The sequence below is a fragment of the Lepus europaeus genome, chromosome 14, assembly GCF_033115175.1.
Source record: "Lepus europaeus isolate LE1 chromosome 14, mLepTim1.pri, whole genome shotgun sequence".
NCBI lineage: Eukaryota > Metazoa > Chordata > Mammalia > Lagomorpha > Leporidae > Lepus > Lepus europaeus.
The window spans coordinates 51,584,968-51,600,069 of record NC_084840.1 but is presented as its reverse complement, the minus strand read 5'-3'; the positions used below and the strand labels follow the sequence as shown (position 1 = coordinate 51,600,069).

Genomic DNA, 15,102 nt, shown 5'->3' with positions numbered 1-15,102 from the left:
TAATAGCCTCCTAAATGACAAATAACCCAGTAGAAAAATGAGGAAACATTAAAAATACATGTATAAATTGGAAAGCAAATACAAATAGCTGGGGTTGGCATTGTGGCATAGTGGGTAAAGCTGCTGCCTGTAGTGTCAGCATCCCATATGGGCACCAGTTCAAGTCCTGGCTGCTCAACTTCTGATCCTGCTCCCTGCTAATGGCCTGGGAAAGCAATAGAGATGGCTCAAGTGTTTGGGCTCTTGCACTTATTTGGAAGAGCTGGATCAGAAATAACAGCAGCTGGGTCTCGAACCAGCGCCTATACAGGAAGCCAGCGTTGCCGGCAGAGTTTTACCTGCTATGCCACAAACTGGCCCCTTCTCTGTAGCTTTGACTTTCAAATAAATAAATAAAATCTTTAAAAAATTATTTAACAAATACAAATGCCAAACAGATATATGAAATATCAAATTAGTATATGAAAAAATGTCCAATGACACTAATGATTGGGAAAGTATAAACTAAAATAGCTATATTAATTTTCACCAAACTGCTTGGCGAAAGCCAAAATTTATAATAGTGTGCAGTGCTGATAGGTTAAGGAGAAACTGGTATCTTCTTATATTGGTGGAGTAGCACAAGCTTAGTATCTTTGACAGTATCATGTATGCTATAGGGACAGCAAAGTCTCAAAACAAAACAGTTAGACACTTATTGCAACCTTATTTACTGTGTTTCAGAGAAGGAAGAGGGAAAAGAAGAATGAAAGAAAGGTGGAAAAGCAGTGTATATAAACACACACAGGAAAAAAGAAGCAATTTGAACATTCTCCAAGGAGAATATTAATTATTTAATATCCAAATAATGGCTCTGTTGTGTAGCTTCTGAGAAGCATGTGCCAGATCTCTGTATTAATCAAGAGGGATATTGTTGATATGTGTTACATGAAAAAATGTTTCAAGTTTTGCACAAGCAAATACCATAGCCTTTGGGTGTAAGAAACAGTGTGAAGGATAAAAGAGAGAGGGACAGAGACAGAAGGAGATTTTTATACATATAAAGTTTTGAAAGGATGAAATTGAAGGGGAAACATGATATCAACCTTTCCCTTGGTTATTTTTGATGAGAGGCACCATGCATGAGGAGACTTTGGTCAAATTACAATAGACTGGAGAGTGACAGGGATGAAGAGGGATTTGGAAGCCACTGGACTTTCCATACAGGGATACATGAGGATGAAGAGAGAGAATACAAGAAGATATAACAAGCACTGATTTTAGGTAGGTTTTATGAAGCTAAAAGTTTTGTGTATAAAAGAGACAGCATCAGATAGAGACCCAACAAAGGTTTTCAGACATTTGAAGAGTTGTCTTCTGCCAGCTTTGAGTGGTGGGTATAGGAAAGTAGGTTGAAGATTGATGGGTGGAGGAGGGCCCTTGGCCCTGTAATATAATTCATTCTCAGTGTTGTTGCCTGAAGGTCAGACTAGCCTGTTTCTAGAGCGCCCTCCACTCTTCATATTCAGTGTATATCAGATCAAATAAGTTGGCCAGTTGGAAAGCAGATCAAAGATTCATCCTGTACCCATTTATTCCACCTGTAGTCAGCCAGGGTCAGTAAAGGAGAATAAAAAGGATTCATCAGTAGTTTCATGGCAAGGTTTTGAGACTCATCTCAAATGCTTATTTTTTTATTTTATTTTATTTTTTTTATTTTTGACAGGCAGAGTGGACAGTGAGAGAGAGACAGAGAGAAAGGTCTTCCTTTTGCCGTTGGTTCACCCTCCAATGGCCGCCGCGGTAGCGCGCTGCGGCCGGCGCACCGCGCTGTTCCGATGGCAGGAGCCAGGTGCTTCTCCTGGTCTCCCATGGGGTGCAGAGCCCAAACACTTGGGCCATCCTCCACTGCACTCCCTGGCCACAGCAGAGAGCTGGCCTGGAAGAGGGGCAACCGGGACAGGATCGGTGCCCCGACCGGGACTAGAACCCGGTGTGCCGGCGCCGCAAGGCGGAGGATTAGCCTGTTGAGCCACGGCGCCGGCTCAAATGTTTATTTTTGGTGAGAGTACATAGTGAACATACTGTGCTATGGTGTATTTCAGAACCTCAGTATATGCATGGGTTTATCAGAGATTCAGGATTTATAATCCTATTATGGTGGGTAGAAAGAGTTTGGGGGTGTTTACTTCCCATGATAGGGAACCACTAAAGAAACAGGGTGATTATGAGTGACTGACATTTTGTTTATGTCACATCTGTCTGCCTCAACTTCCCTAGAAACTAGAAAACAACACAGCAGGGTAGAGTAGAAAGAGTGGCAACTTTTAAAACAAGCCAGTTCAAGCACTGGCTCTGCCACAGGTTAGCGAGTCACCTTGAGTGAGCCTCCTCACCTCTCCAAGCCCGAGTTTCCTGATCTGCCAGGTAGGAATGATGCCATATTATGAAGGAAAAAAAAAGGAGACAATGAACATATCAAATACAAAGGCCATTAATGAGCACTTGGTAAGCACTAGTTTCTTCCAATACTCACTCTCTCTCTCCCTCCCTCTCTCTCTCTCTTTTAACTGTATACTCCTGCCCACCACTATTTTCTCTGGAAATCGGAGATTGCAATCACTCTGACACCCATCTGCTCCTTTCTTACTGCTTGCTGTCATCCTCATGCAAGCCAGGCCTCTTTGGGGAGCAGCAATGCAGTGCAAATGGATGCCTCTGTGCACCGCTATCATGCGTTCTGTGGAGAGACAGATGTCAGGCTACCCTTGGATTCCCACGGCTTTTATAACTGGGGTAGTGATTACATCATTTACACTCCACATATAGATCTTATGTTCAATTTAAAAAGGATTTTTAAAAAAACATTTTTCATTATTAAACAAGTAAATCATATTTATGCTTCAATTTTTTAAACTGCCAAAAATTAAATAAGAGGAAAAAAATCCATATGTAATTATACCACCTAGAGGGAACTACTTTTAACCTCTAGGAAGATATAATTTATGATCTGTATGTATAAATAGACATGTTAATATGTGTTCAGGTATGTAAACAGGTATGTAATATCTATAGCAGATAAAATAAATGAGCAGGTATATAATCTCTAAATATATAATAATATCTAATAGGCATATAAAGTATATATTGATATATAATAAGCATATTTTATTTAAAATATAAGTAGGTTTGTAATTAATAAGTATATAATACTTAATAGGAATATAATAATATTTTCAGCAGAAATACACATGTGCTATTTTAAAATACTGCAAAAATGAAGTACAAACAATTCAGCCCCTGGAAAATGTAATCCTAATGATACATTCACCTTCTCTCTTTCCATTAAGTGTCAAATATGGGTGATTGCTTTCAATGAAGAAACATGAGAAAAAAACTACTGTGTAGCCCAAGGATTCTTACCATCTCAACACAGAATGCAGCTTCTTATTGTTAGCCAACCTGTAGCAGGACTAGAGCTTTTGACTCTAGAAGTAATGTAAAGTAGAATTGCAAGTAACTGCTTGTAGTTATTTTTTCATTTATTTGCGAGGGATAGGGAGGGAACTGAGGGAGAGAGAGAGAAGAAGACAGGGAGAGAGAGAAAAAGACAGGGAGAGAGAGAGAAAGAGAGCATGAGAGAGAATCTCCTATCTGCTCACCCACTCCTCAAATGGCCAGGGCTGAGCCACACTCAAACCAGGAGCTAGAACTCAATCTAGGTCTCTCACCTGGGTGGCAGGAAACCCAATTACTTGGGCCATCGCTGCTGCCTCCTGGAGTGCATGTTAGTGGGAGGCTGGAGTTAGGTGCCAGAGCAGGTATCAAACCCAGTACTCTGATATGGGACATGGGTACCATAAATGGAATCTTAACTGTTAGACCAAATGCCTACCCCCACATTTCTTTTAGGTTTATGATATGTATGCAACAATACTTCCTGGATTTCTATGAAAAAATAATAGAATTTCAATGTTGTAATCAAGTGTTAAAGAGCACGATAACCTAAAATGAGATGGTTAAGAGTATTATGTAGAATGCCAGGGGGCCATCTTTCTCCAAGTATGTTGGTATACTTAACAAGAAATAACTATTTATAATATGGGTAGGCAAATGAAATACCATGCAACATGGAGAAAGCCTGTGCACAGATTAAAAACATTGTCATTGATAAGACAGCCTATTTCATGGAATGCCTTCTTTTTTATAGAAAGATTTTATTTAATAAATATAAATTTCATAGGTACAACTTTTGGATTATAGCAGTTCTTCCCCCATACCCGCCCTTCTACCCCCAAACCACCCCACCTCCTACTCCCTCCCCCACCCCTTTCTTCATTAAGATTCATTTTCAATTATCTTTATATACAGAAGATCAACTCTATACTAAGTAGATTTCAACAGTTTGCACCCACACAGACACACAAAGTATAAAGTACTGTTTAAAGACTAGGTCTACTGTTAATTTCCATAGTACAACACATTAAAGACAGAAGTCCTACATGGGGAGCAAGTTCACAGTGACTCCTGCTGTTGATTTAACAATGGACACTCATTTATGATGTCAGTAATCACCCAAGGCTTTTGTCTTAACTGCCAAGGCTAGGAATGCCTTATATTCTAACCATCAAGATGGACCTTAGAGACCAGAATAATTAATTATATGTTTTTATGACTAATGATAAGTTGACATATGGGCATGTCTTCTGTGACATGAATATTTTACATACTTAACCTTATTAAAACAGACTGTGTGAGTAGATTCCTTCAGGCAGTTTTAAAGCATTATGCTATATCCAAGAAAGTAACTGTCTTTTGGCTATTGTGTGAACAGATGGTAAATACCAAGCAAATGTGAAGATTAGACAATTTGGCAACTGTAGCACCCTAATAATTTGGTTTATACAATTATGGAGACCCACCGTAAACTAACAAGGTGATTTCTGATGTTGCTAGAGTTTTCTTGTTTGGTGTTTCAATTATAAAAGAGTGTGAATAATCTGTAGATTTGTCTTGGGTGCCTGTTATAAAGGTGAGGAAAAAATCTAAAGGAACTTGGCTAATCTTTCCAAGTGATCATTTATATTGAAATGACCTGTTTGGGAGGATAGTGCAGACACAATTTAAAAGCCATCTTGGATAATGAGGAATTTAGAGGCCTCAGAGTTGCTTCCTAAATGATCATGATCCTGCTATATTTTACATAGAAACTAGAAAAAGCATAGACCTTCCATTCTGTCCTAGATTCATAGAGAGCCAAGAAGGTAAAGGTTGCTTAAATACTTGCAAATGGAAATTAGAAAGACCAAACAGTGTTATTAGAATCTAATATCCACTGTTTCTGATAATCAAACCTCTAACATTTTTACACGTTAGGCCAATGCAAGAATCTTCATTCAAGGTGAGGAAGACAGAATTGTTGGGCTACTGGAAATCTGAAATATTAAGCAATTATAAATCACACAAAGATTGGGCTTTTTTGGAAAAATGGCATCCACACATAAAAATTTCTCAATTGGGCATTCTATTGTATTTCCTGGATTGTTTAACCAAAACCAACCTTGCACCATTCTACACAGACATCAGTCTTGCCTGGTGGTTCATCAGGCACCATTATAACAAGCCTCAAGAGCCAGTGATTTCGAACATTTTTCTGTCAGACTTGGGTGTCTTTGGGCAATTTTTCACTTTCAGGGGATAGCCAGGAGAAGCAAAACATCAATTCACCACTATAAAAACTGTATAAACTACCACTGTATGTAATGCCAAATAAGAATCATGACATTTTATCCAGCCTGTTTTGTGAAGATGCCCACAAACCCCATACGGATACTTCCAGTTGAGACTGAGGGTTTCCATCCCAAGGCTTTCCCCCATGGCTGGAGCCAGGTAATTCTTCAATAGCAGCCTAAGCAATGAGCTTTGTCTGTAGAATCAATTATGGTCTGAGGCAAGAGGCCTTAGCCAAGTTCCTAAACTGATATTCAAAGGATATACTCATAGTCTTGTGTCACTTAGTATGTTCTGAGGCATGCATTGTTGGTGATTTCATCACTGTGCAAATATCATAAAGTGTTCTTACACAAACCAATAGGTTTGGTTCAATCACTTGACATGGATTAATGCAATCAAGAAAGTAAACACAAAATGCAAGAGGCTGCTCTGGCATGACACTGCACACTGTTTTATGATGAATATTCTGTATGTTAATAAAAAAGCATGCTCTAAAATAACAATAAAAAGTACAGAGGAGTAAATACATAAACCTGTAGCAGTCATTTATTGTCATTATCAAATGTTACATACTATAAATAATTGTACATGCTTGCTTTCATATGACTGACAACACAGCAGTTTGTTTCTACCACCATCATCACAAACACATAAGCAATGTGTTGTACTACAACATTATTATGCTTATGACATTATCAGGTGAAACAAATTTTCCAGCTCTATTATCATATTTTTATTTTAAATTTTCTTTCTTTATTTGAAAGCCAAGTGACAGCATGGGAGAGAGAGAGAAAGAGAGAGAGAGATCTTGCATTAGCTAGTTCACTCCCCAAATAGGTGCAACAGCCAGGTCTGGGCCAGGCTGAAGCCAGGAGCTAAGAGCCAGCAACTCCATCTAGGTTTCCCACGTGGGCAGCAAGAACTCAAGTACTTGGGCCATCATCTGCAGCCTCCCAGGTGCTTTACTAGGAAGCTGGGGCAGAAGCAGAGGCAAAATTATGATATGGGATGCAGGCATCTCAAATAGCAGCATAACCCACTGCACCACAATGCCTTCCTTTGGTCAGTATTTTGAATCTTTTGCTCACCATGGAAATCGAGATCTGTGCCTTTCCCATCAGACCAGGATTTCCCAGTACTATTAGTTAACCCCATTCATCTGGGCGCCCAGGCGGGTTTGATTCCAGGACTTGGCCATTTTCTACTTTCCAGACTATCATTTTATAAATTTTATTTTATAAATTCTAGAAAGTCATTGGGGAGGGGCCAGCACTGTGGCATAGCAGATAAAGCCATCGCCTGCAGTGCCAGCATCCCATATGGGTGCCAGTTCTAGTCCCAGTTGCTCCAATTCCAACCCAGCTCTCTGATATGGCCTGGGAAAGCAGTAGAAGATGACCCACGTCCTTGGGCCCCTACACCCACGAGGCGAGACCACATGGGAGAAGCTCCTGGCTCCGGGCTTTGGACCAGCGCAGCTCTGGCTGTTGTGGCCACCTGGGGAGTGAACCAGTGGATAGAAGACCTTACTCCCTCTCTTCCTCTCTGCCTTTGCCTCTCTGTAACTCTGTCTTTAAAAAAAAAAAGGAAAGAAAGTCACTGAAGATTACAATTGTCAGATTTGGTAAATAAAAGCACAGAATACTCACTTAAATTTTAATTTCAGATAGACAATGAATACTTATTTAGAATATTATGTTCCATGCAATTCTAAAAATTTCTTTGTTGGTTATGCAAAATAAAAATTTATCAGGATGTTCTGTGATTTATCTGGCAGCCCTACATGATATGCCTTGTTGGGTTCACAAATGCTTTTTGAAAATTGCAACCATTGAGATCCTTTTTATCACTAAAAGTTTCTGTGGCAGTTACCTCCACTGCCGTGATACAGAAAGAACATGGTTGGCTTGTTTTTGTTTTTCTTTTTTAAAGATTTATTTATTTATTTGAAAGTCAGAGTTACAGAGAGAAAGGGAGAAACAGAGATCTCCCATCCTGTGGTTCACTCTCCAGTCACTTTCCAGCAATAAGCTGTAAAATGCTAGTTTGGAATGTAGGAAATGGCCAAGTCCTGGGACCAGACCCACTTGGGCACCCAGATGAATGGGGTTGACTAATGGTGCTGGAAAATCATGGTCTGATGGGAAAGGCAGGGTGTCCTCGGTGTAGTCCTCAATTTCCACTGCAAGCAAAAGATGTAAAATGGTCAGTGCTGTGCCAGGAGCTTCATCTGAGTCTCTCATGGGTGGCAGCGTCCCAAGTACTTGGGCCATTTCTGCTGGATCAGAAGTGGAGACTCAAGCCAATGCCCATATGGGATGCCAGCATTGTAGGCAACAGCATTATGCACCATGCCCCAACACTGGCCCTGAAAATGGTCAGCTTTGCCCAGCAACCACCACTGTGCTATGGAGAAACCTGGTCTTCAAAGCTTATCTTGGCCGGCGCCACGGCTCAATAGGCTAATCCTCCGCCTTGCGGTGCCGGCACACCGGGTTCTAGTCCTGGTAGGGGCGCCGAATTCTGTCCCGGTTGCCCGTCTTCCAGTCCAGCTCTCTGCTGTGGCCTGGGAGTGCAGTGGAGGATGGCCTAAGTGCTTGGGCCCCTGCAACCACATGGGAAGACCAGGAGAAGCACCTGGCTCCTGGCTTTGGATCAGGAGGGTGAACCAATGGTAAAGGAAGACCTTTCTCTCTGTCTCTCTCTCTCTCTCACTGTCCACTTTGCCTATAAAAAAAAAAGAAAAAAATTTTAAAAAAATAAAACAAAGCTTATCTTGCCTTTGGATTTGCTGAAGTTCTTTGGAGGTGATAAGACTCTCAAAATCTTCCTCTGGAAGAAACTGTCCACTACGGTTTGAGATTTCTCAGTGCTCCTCCTTGCCCAGGGAATTCCAACAGAATTCAACAGAATTTGTAATGTCTTTCTGGGCCTTTGTATGTTGGGAAAAAGGATGTTCTACCTCTCTTTCACACTTTGCAGAGGATGTGAGCCTTCCTTGCCACTCAGTCTGAAACCTTCTATGCCCTTCTCCTTTCTATTTATCTTTCCTGGCCCCCTTTGCTGCTGCCCTCATCTCTCTTCTTGTGTCACAGTCAGTCTCACAGACAAATTCACCTACTGTTCTGCTGCTTCTATCACAGTGGTTCTCAACTCTTTCTGAAAACTGCAATTACCTGGAGAGATTTGAGAAACTGACTGTGCTGGTCTCCCTCCCCAAAGATGTGATTTAATTGATGTAGCAGAGGGGCCACCAGGCATTGGCAGCTGCAAATGCTCCCCAGGAGATTCTAGTTCTGGTAGAGTTTGGGAAATCTGCCTTAGGGCATTTCTTTTGGAATGAGGCTCACAGGTGCGGTTGCAGTCCAAGTGTGGGAGCAGCCTACTGACCTGGCACATTACAGCCACCACATTCACATTAGAACGTAATTGCTTTCCCTCAATGCTATTACAAATGATTTCCTATAATATTGGCAGATGTCTTCAAATCATTCCCCATAGAACAAAAACAGAAAATTATAGAATTGCAATTCTTTAGGATTTTTGAGTAAATTTCATCACAATTTGAATGCAATTGTTTGATTTTCTTTTTTCCTATGAACTAAACAATCCATGTGTGTGCCCTCAATTTAAGTCTGGGCTTATGTTGTCAGTATATCCCAACACAGAATGAAATTCCTAATCCAATAGTAATCACTTCATTCAAACTGTATCCAAGTACGTGTTAAGATAAAATCTTTATAGCTCAATTCACAATCCTCTGTTGTACTATATTATTCTCTACTTCACACTTTCTCCCTCATTCACTCTCTCACTCCCTCTCTTTCTGGCACTTTTAAACATTTTTCTTCACAATGGTTTGCAACAAAAGCTCCTGGAGATAATCTACTGTCACCCCAGTGTTCTCACTGGTCTTCTTGCTAACCATAGTTTGCACTCTTTCTCTTCCTCCCTAACTGCTGGTCTTCAGTTTAAAAGGCCCCAGTCCCATTTACTGCATGCATCACCCCCCACTTCTATCTCTGAGGCTGAAGGATTTCTGGGCAGTTGACTGAGGGATGCATAATCCTGTTTTTCTTTACATAATGTTTAGGAAATATTTAGAAAGCAAGGATGAACAGAGAAAAGAAGAGAGAAAGGGAAGAAGAGGGGGGAGGGAGGAAGGAAGGAAGGACAGAAGGAAGGAAAGAAAGAAAAGAGGGAGGGAAGGAGGAAGGGAGGAAGAAAGGAAGAAACTAGCTCTCTTAGCAAAACCTGGAAATAAATAATATTGAAAGAAAAATTAAGGCCGGCACCGCGGCTCACTAGGCTAATCCTCCGCCTGCAGCACCGGCACCCTGGGTTCCAGTCCCGGTCGGGGCGCCGGATTCTGTCCCAGTTGCTTCTCTTCCAGTCCAGCTCTCTGCTGTGGCCCAGAAGTGCAGTGGAGGATGGCCCAAGTACTTGGGCCCAGAACCCGCATGGGAGACCAGGAGAAGCATCTGGCTCCTGGCTTCAGATCAGCGCGGTGCACCATTGGGGGGTGAACCAACGGAAAAGACTTTTCTTTCTCTGTCTCTCTCACTGTCCACTCTGCCTGTCAAAAAAAAAAAAAAAAAGGAAAAAGAAAAAGAAAAATTAAAATCAGGTTTTGAATAACTTCTTATATTCCAGTGATTCAAGCATTTTAGCATTCTCCAGAAATGTATCTACATTAAGATACATAGAACTATCAGTGCCCCATGGCAGAAACATTAAAAAATTTCATCTACTACTAAGGAAAGTAGTAGATCTTCAGCCAAGTGAGCCAAACAGTGAATTCATACACACCACAGAGGCTTTGTTATACAACTGTGAATTCAAACCAGAAATGGCTATCATTATACATTCAAATTTACAGACCAATACATGGCACACAATATTCAATGGTTTTGAATGAAACAATAATAATTCAAAATTAATTGTATCATTATTCCTTTCAATTTACCTTCTTATTTCTCAAAGACTTCTCTCAATGGGTGCCACTTTTTTTTTTTTTTAAGGGAAAGGGTTTATTGGAGGAAACTCGAGAGACTGGAGGGGAAGGGCAAAGAAGGAAAAGAGAGAGAAGGAGAGCATAAGAGAGAGACAAAGAGAGACAGAGAGCAAGTGAGCCATGTGTTCAGGAACAAGTCCTCTTAAACCTTTGCTGGGGCATGGGCAGGGAAGTAAGAGCAACAAATCCCATTAGGGTAGGGATGGAGCTGACACTGGTGGTTGGTTCATGGGGTCACCAGGATTCCAGCCATGGTGGTGGGGGTGCTAGAGCCTAGGATGGTGTCTGGGGTGTAGACTGCATCATAGATAAGACTATGCCATTTTGCTAATATTCCCCCCTTTTGTTTTTTTTATAAAGCAAGAGTTGTATGGGATTACATCTGGTCATGTTTGGAACTGAGGGAATAGGGGCCCTACCCTGGTGACCACAACCTACCTGGAGTGGAGCTGCTGTCAACTGAGCAAGCAGGACCTGTGAAGAGAGAGAAGGCACAGGTAATGTTGCTGGAAAACCGCAAAGTCTCGCTGTTCTGACTGATTTTCAGTAGACTTTTTTGAATCAGCGTTTCTCTATTTGCTGTATGCCAATGGGAAACATCTTCAGAGACTCTAAATGATTGTTTATTTTTTTATACTTTTCACTCATTTTGCTTGTTTCACCAGGTAGTAGCCATCTGGAGAAACAGAGCTTCATACTGAGAAGTTTCATTAAGAAGCTTTAGGACTGGTGCTGTAACAGCTAAGGTCATAGGTTTGAGGATCTAATGCATCTGGGTTCAACTCCCGCTGATTCCACTTGTAGTGCTGGAGGGTTCTTACGTTCTCTAAGTGCTAGTTTCAACACATGGAAATAGAACTGATTTGAATAGTTATATCCAAGAGTAATACAATATCAAAATAAAGTACTTGATATAGTGCCCAGCATAGCAGGAACCCTTAATAAAAGTCAGCTGTTGTTTATTTAAATCTTGTAGGAAAGGAGGAGCCACGGAGGGGGTTTCAACAGGAAAGTTGCCATGAGGAAGGTCCATGTTTTAGAAAGATCACTCTCAGTGGGTAGCCCAGGGACTCAGGAAACCATTGTAGTGGCACAGCGAAGTGCTAATGCAGGACTGCAATAAAGCACAAAGTTAGGAAGGGAGTCCTGGAAACTGGACAAGGAGATGTGAGAAGGCAGAGTTAACAGGATTTGGTGGCTAGATAGATGCAGGGAGTGAGGGGAGGATGAAATGACTTCTGGGATTCTGACTTACACCGAGGTGAAGACTGAAATTCTTTGTATGAATCAAATATTTCTGTGCTCCAGCCATAGAGTTACCAGGCCCTGTGCCATGAAGAACTCATACAAGCATCAAATCTACATCCTCTGTTTCTAGACATGGGTTGTTGTTTTTTAGTGCACTGAAAGTAATCTACCTACCCATGTGCTTAAATTTTTTTTCTTAAAAATAATGACAACATCAAATGTTGATGAGGCTATGGAATAACAGGTGGGTATGTTAAACAATATAATAATGGAATCAGTGTTATGGTGTAGTAGCTAAAGCTGCCGTCTGTGAAGCCAGCATCCCATATGGGTGCCAGTTAGTGTCCTGGCTGCTCCACTTCTGATCCAGCTCCCTGCCAATGGCCTGGGGAAAAAGCAGAGGATGGCCCAAGTGCTTGGGCCCCTGCCACCTACATGGGAGACCCAGATGAAGCTCTTGGCTTCATTCTGGCTCAGGCCTGTCCATTGTGGTCACTTAGGGATTGAATCAGTGAATGGAAGATCTCTCTCTCTCTCTCAAATAAATAAATCTTTTTAAAAAATGATACCATCACTTTGAACATTGAATATGTCTTAGAAAATTAAATATATGCCTACCCTATAACCTAGACATCCCACCTCTAGGTATTTATTCAAGAGAAATGAATGTCTACAAAAACATTAAACACAAATTTCATCGTAGCTTTATTTATAATAATTCCAAAATAGAAACATTACAAGAATCCATTGACAGAAAAATAGGCAAACTCTCTGCTACTATTTTTATATAATAGGGTATACTCTGCCTCAACAAAAATGAATGAACTAGTTATATATGCTACATTCAACATGCATTAATGTCTGAAACGTTGTATTGAGCACACATACTGTATGATTTTATTTATATAACATTCTGCAATAGACAAAATAAATCTGTAGTGCTTAAACTCAGGTAAAATGTTGACTAGTCAGGGGAGGGGGATTTATTGCCAAGAAGCACAAGAAAATTTTCTGGTGTGAAGTGTAATGAGAACGTTCTGTATATTGATTGAGATATGAATTGTATGGGTGTAATGTTTGTAGAAAATGATGGAACTGCAAACTTAAGATCTGGGCATTTAACATTTTAGGTCAAAACTCATCTACCATCTTGAGAATTGTCTGCTGTTTAATGTACCCCAATGCTAGTTCTGAGCCTTAGTGGTAGACTCTCCATATGACTTTCTACTCTGCTTCCAAAAACCTCTGTGGGCTTAGCCCTCCATACATGTAAGAGTTTACTTTTCTTGGTCTTGTAATTTGTTCATTCTTTCTTGAAAGGTAATGCCAAAAGAAAAAATAAAAAGGCCACTCTCCATTAAAACCTTAATGATCTGACCTAATGACAAAGGTTCATTGAGGAATTTCTTTTCTAGGATGCATTATCCATTTGATGACCTTCAAATGTGGAAATGTCCACCCAAGGGGTCAGTTTACCCAGCTGTAGATGCTTCTGGCATCCAGTGTGGGATTCTAGCTACTAAGTAACACAGACATTACTCAGCAAAAGCCCTGAAAGAGTGTAAATAACTTTCCAAGGTTCTGCAGCTGTAGATTATGCCTTTTATTATGCATTAGAAATCTACTTAATTATGTGTTTTTTCATAAATGTACTAAAGACAAATAGCTTCAGATTATTTTTAGCTTGTTTTATGGGAATGAAAGTTAAGTTTCTTTTTGACAATTCTTCAAGTAACTACGTGGGCAATTCGAATTTTACTATGAATTCTTTTTTCTTGACTATTCACAGCAATAATGATTACTAATAATAGTGACAGATCAGAAAATGAGGACTTTGTTTAATCAATGTGAGACACATTTCACTGCTAAAAACCATAAACTCCATTTGTTCTTCTATTAGTAATCCAGACCCTTATCCCAAGACTTGCTGATAGTGTTAGATATTCTGCTGGGATGACTCAAAACCACAGCTGAATCACTGTTCTTTCATGACATCAGTTCCTCAGAGTTGTGAATTGGTCGATGAGCCATGTATAAATGTTCCCAGTAATCAAAATTCATTAGAGACTGTTAAGTCTGATTTTTTTCTACTTTCAAGTAATTCTTTTATCTCATGCATGATTTAATTTCAGTCTCTCCAGTTAAAGTGGTGAATCATACACTAACCAGACGACTCTGGACCATGTCGCACGACCATTCCAATTTATCTTCCATATGGGCATCACTTTAAAAACAACCACCATCCTTACAAGCATCCACAGTTCCAAGAATTGGTGCACAAGTATATTATTTACAAAGTATGCAATCAGGGAATCAGATCCAACTCATTAGCTGTATGACATCCCACTCTTTATTTAGACAGTTTGCTGGCTGTGGACTTTCATATGGGATCTGTCATTTACACTTCCTGATAATAAAACTTAATTGAAATTTCATTCCTGTACAACAAGATGCCAGTTTAACAGATGGTCTATAATTGTTATGTCCACATATTTTATATTGGATGGAATCACACAGAATTTCACACAACTGCTATTCATTTAAATTCTGGGTTCATCTTTCGTATTAGAAAACCTTATTGTTTAATATGACTGTAAAAATTTATCATTAAAATTAATCAGTTAAAATGGAAAAAATGATTAAAACAGTCCTATTGAAGCCAAAACAACAATTAAAGATTGAAATCTGAGCTGTACAGAAACATTCAGGTTCATGTGTACATGGCAGGAACTGACCTACATGAAGGTCAGAATATTTAGTGAATGCATCATATTTTAGCAAGTAATCTAATCAAATCTTACCTGTATTTTCATCTAGTAAATAATTGGTTAGCTTCTGTTCTGTCTTTGAATTTCAATGCTTCTTTGATCATTCTAAAATTCCATTTATGCTTTTCTTTAAATTTGAGTCCACTGACTTGGTATTCAGTACAGTATACTCAGAATGCCATGAAGAATTCTCACCCTTATTTTTTTTAAAAAGATTTATTTATTTATTCAAAAGTCAGAGTTACACAGAGAGAGGAGAAGCAGAGAGAGAGAGAGAGAGAGAGAGAGAGAGAGAGGTCTTCCATCCACTGGTTCACTCCTCAATTGGCTGCAACAGCCGGAGCTGCACTGATCCAAAGC

The 15,102-nt window shown here is 40.0% G+C and overlaps 1 long non-coding RNA gene across 2 annotated transcripts in view; it reads left to right on the top strand.

The window, feature by feature from the left end:
• Positions 1–15,102, top strand: part of LOC133773786 (uncharacterized) — a 316,253-nt gene that overhangs the window by 92,381 nt on the left and 208,770 nt on the right. For both annotated transcript variants that reach the window (XR_009867969.1, XR_009867970.1), the window contains exon 3: positions 11,087–11,223. This is a non-coding gene — a long non-coding RNA (uncharacterized LOC133773786). The remainder of the gene's footprint in view (positions 1–11,086; positions 11,224–15,102) is intronic.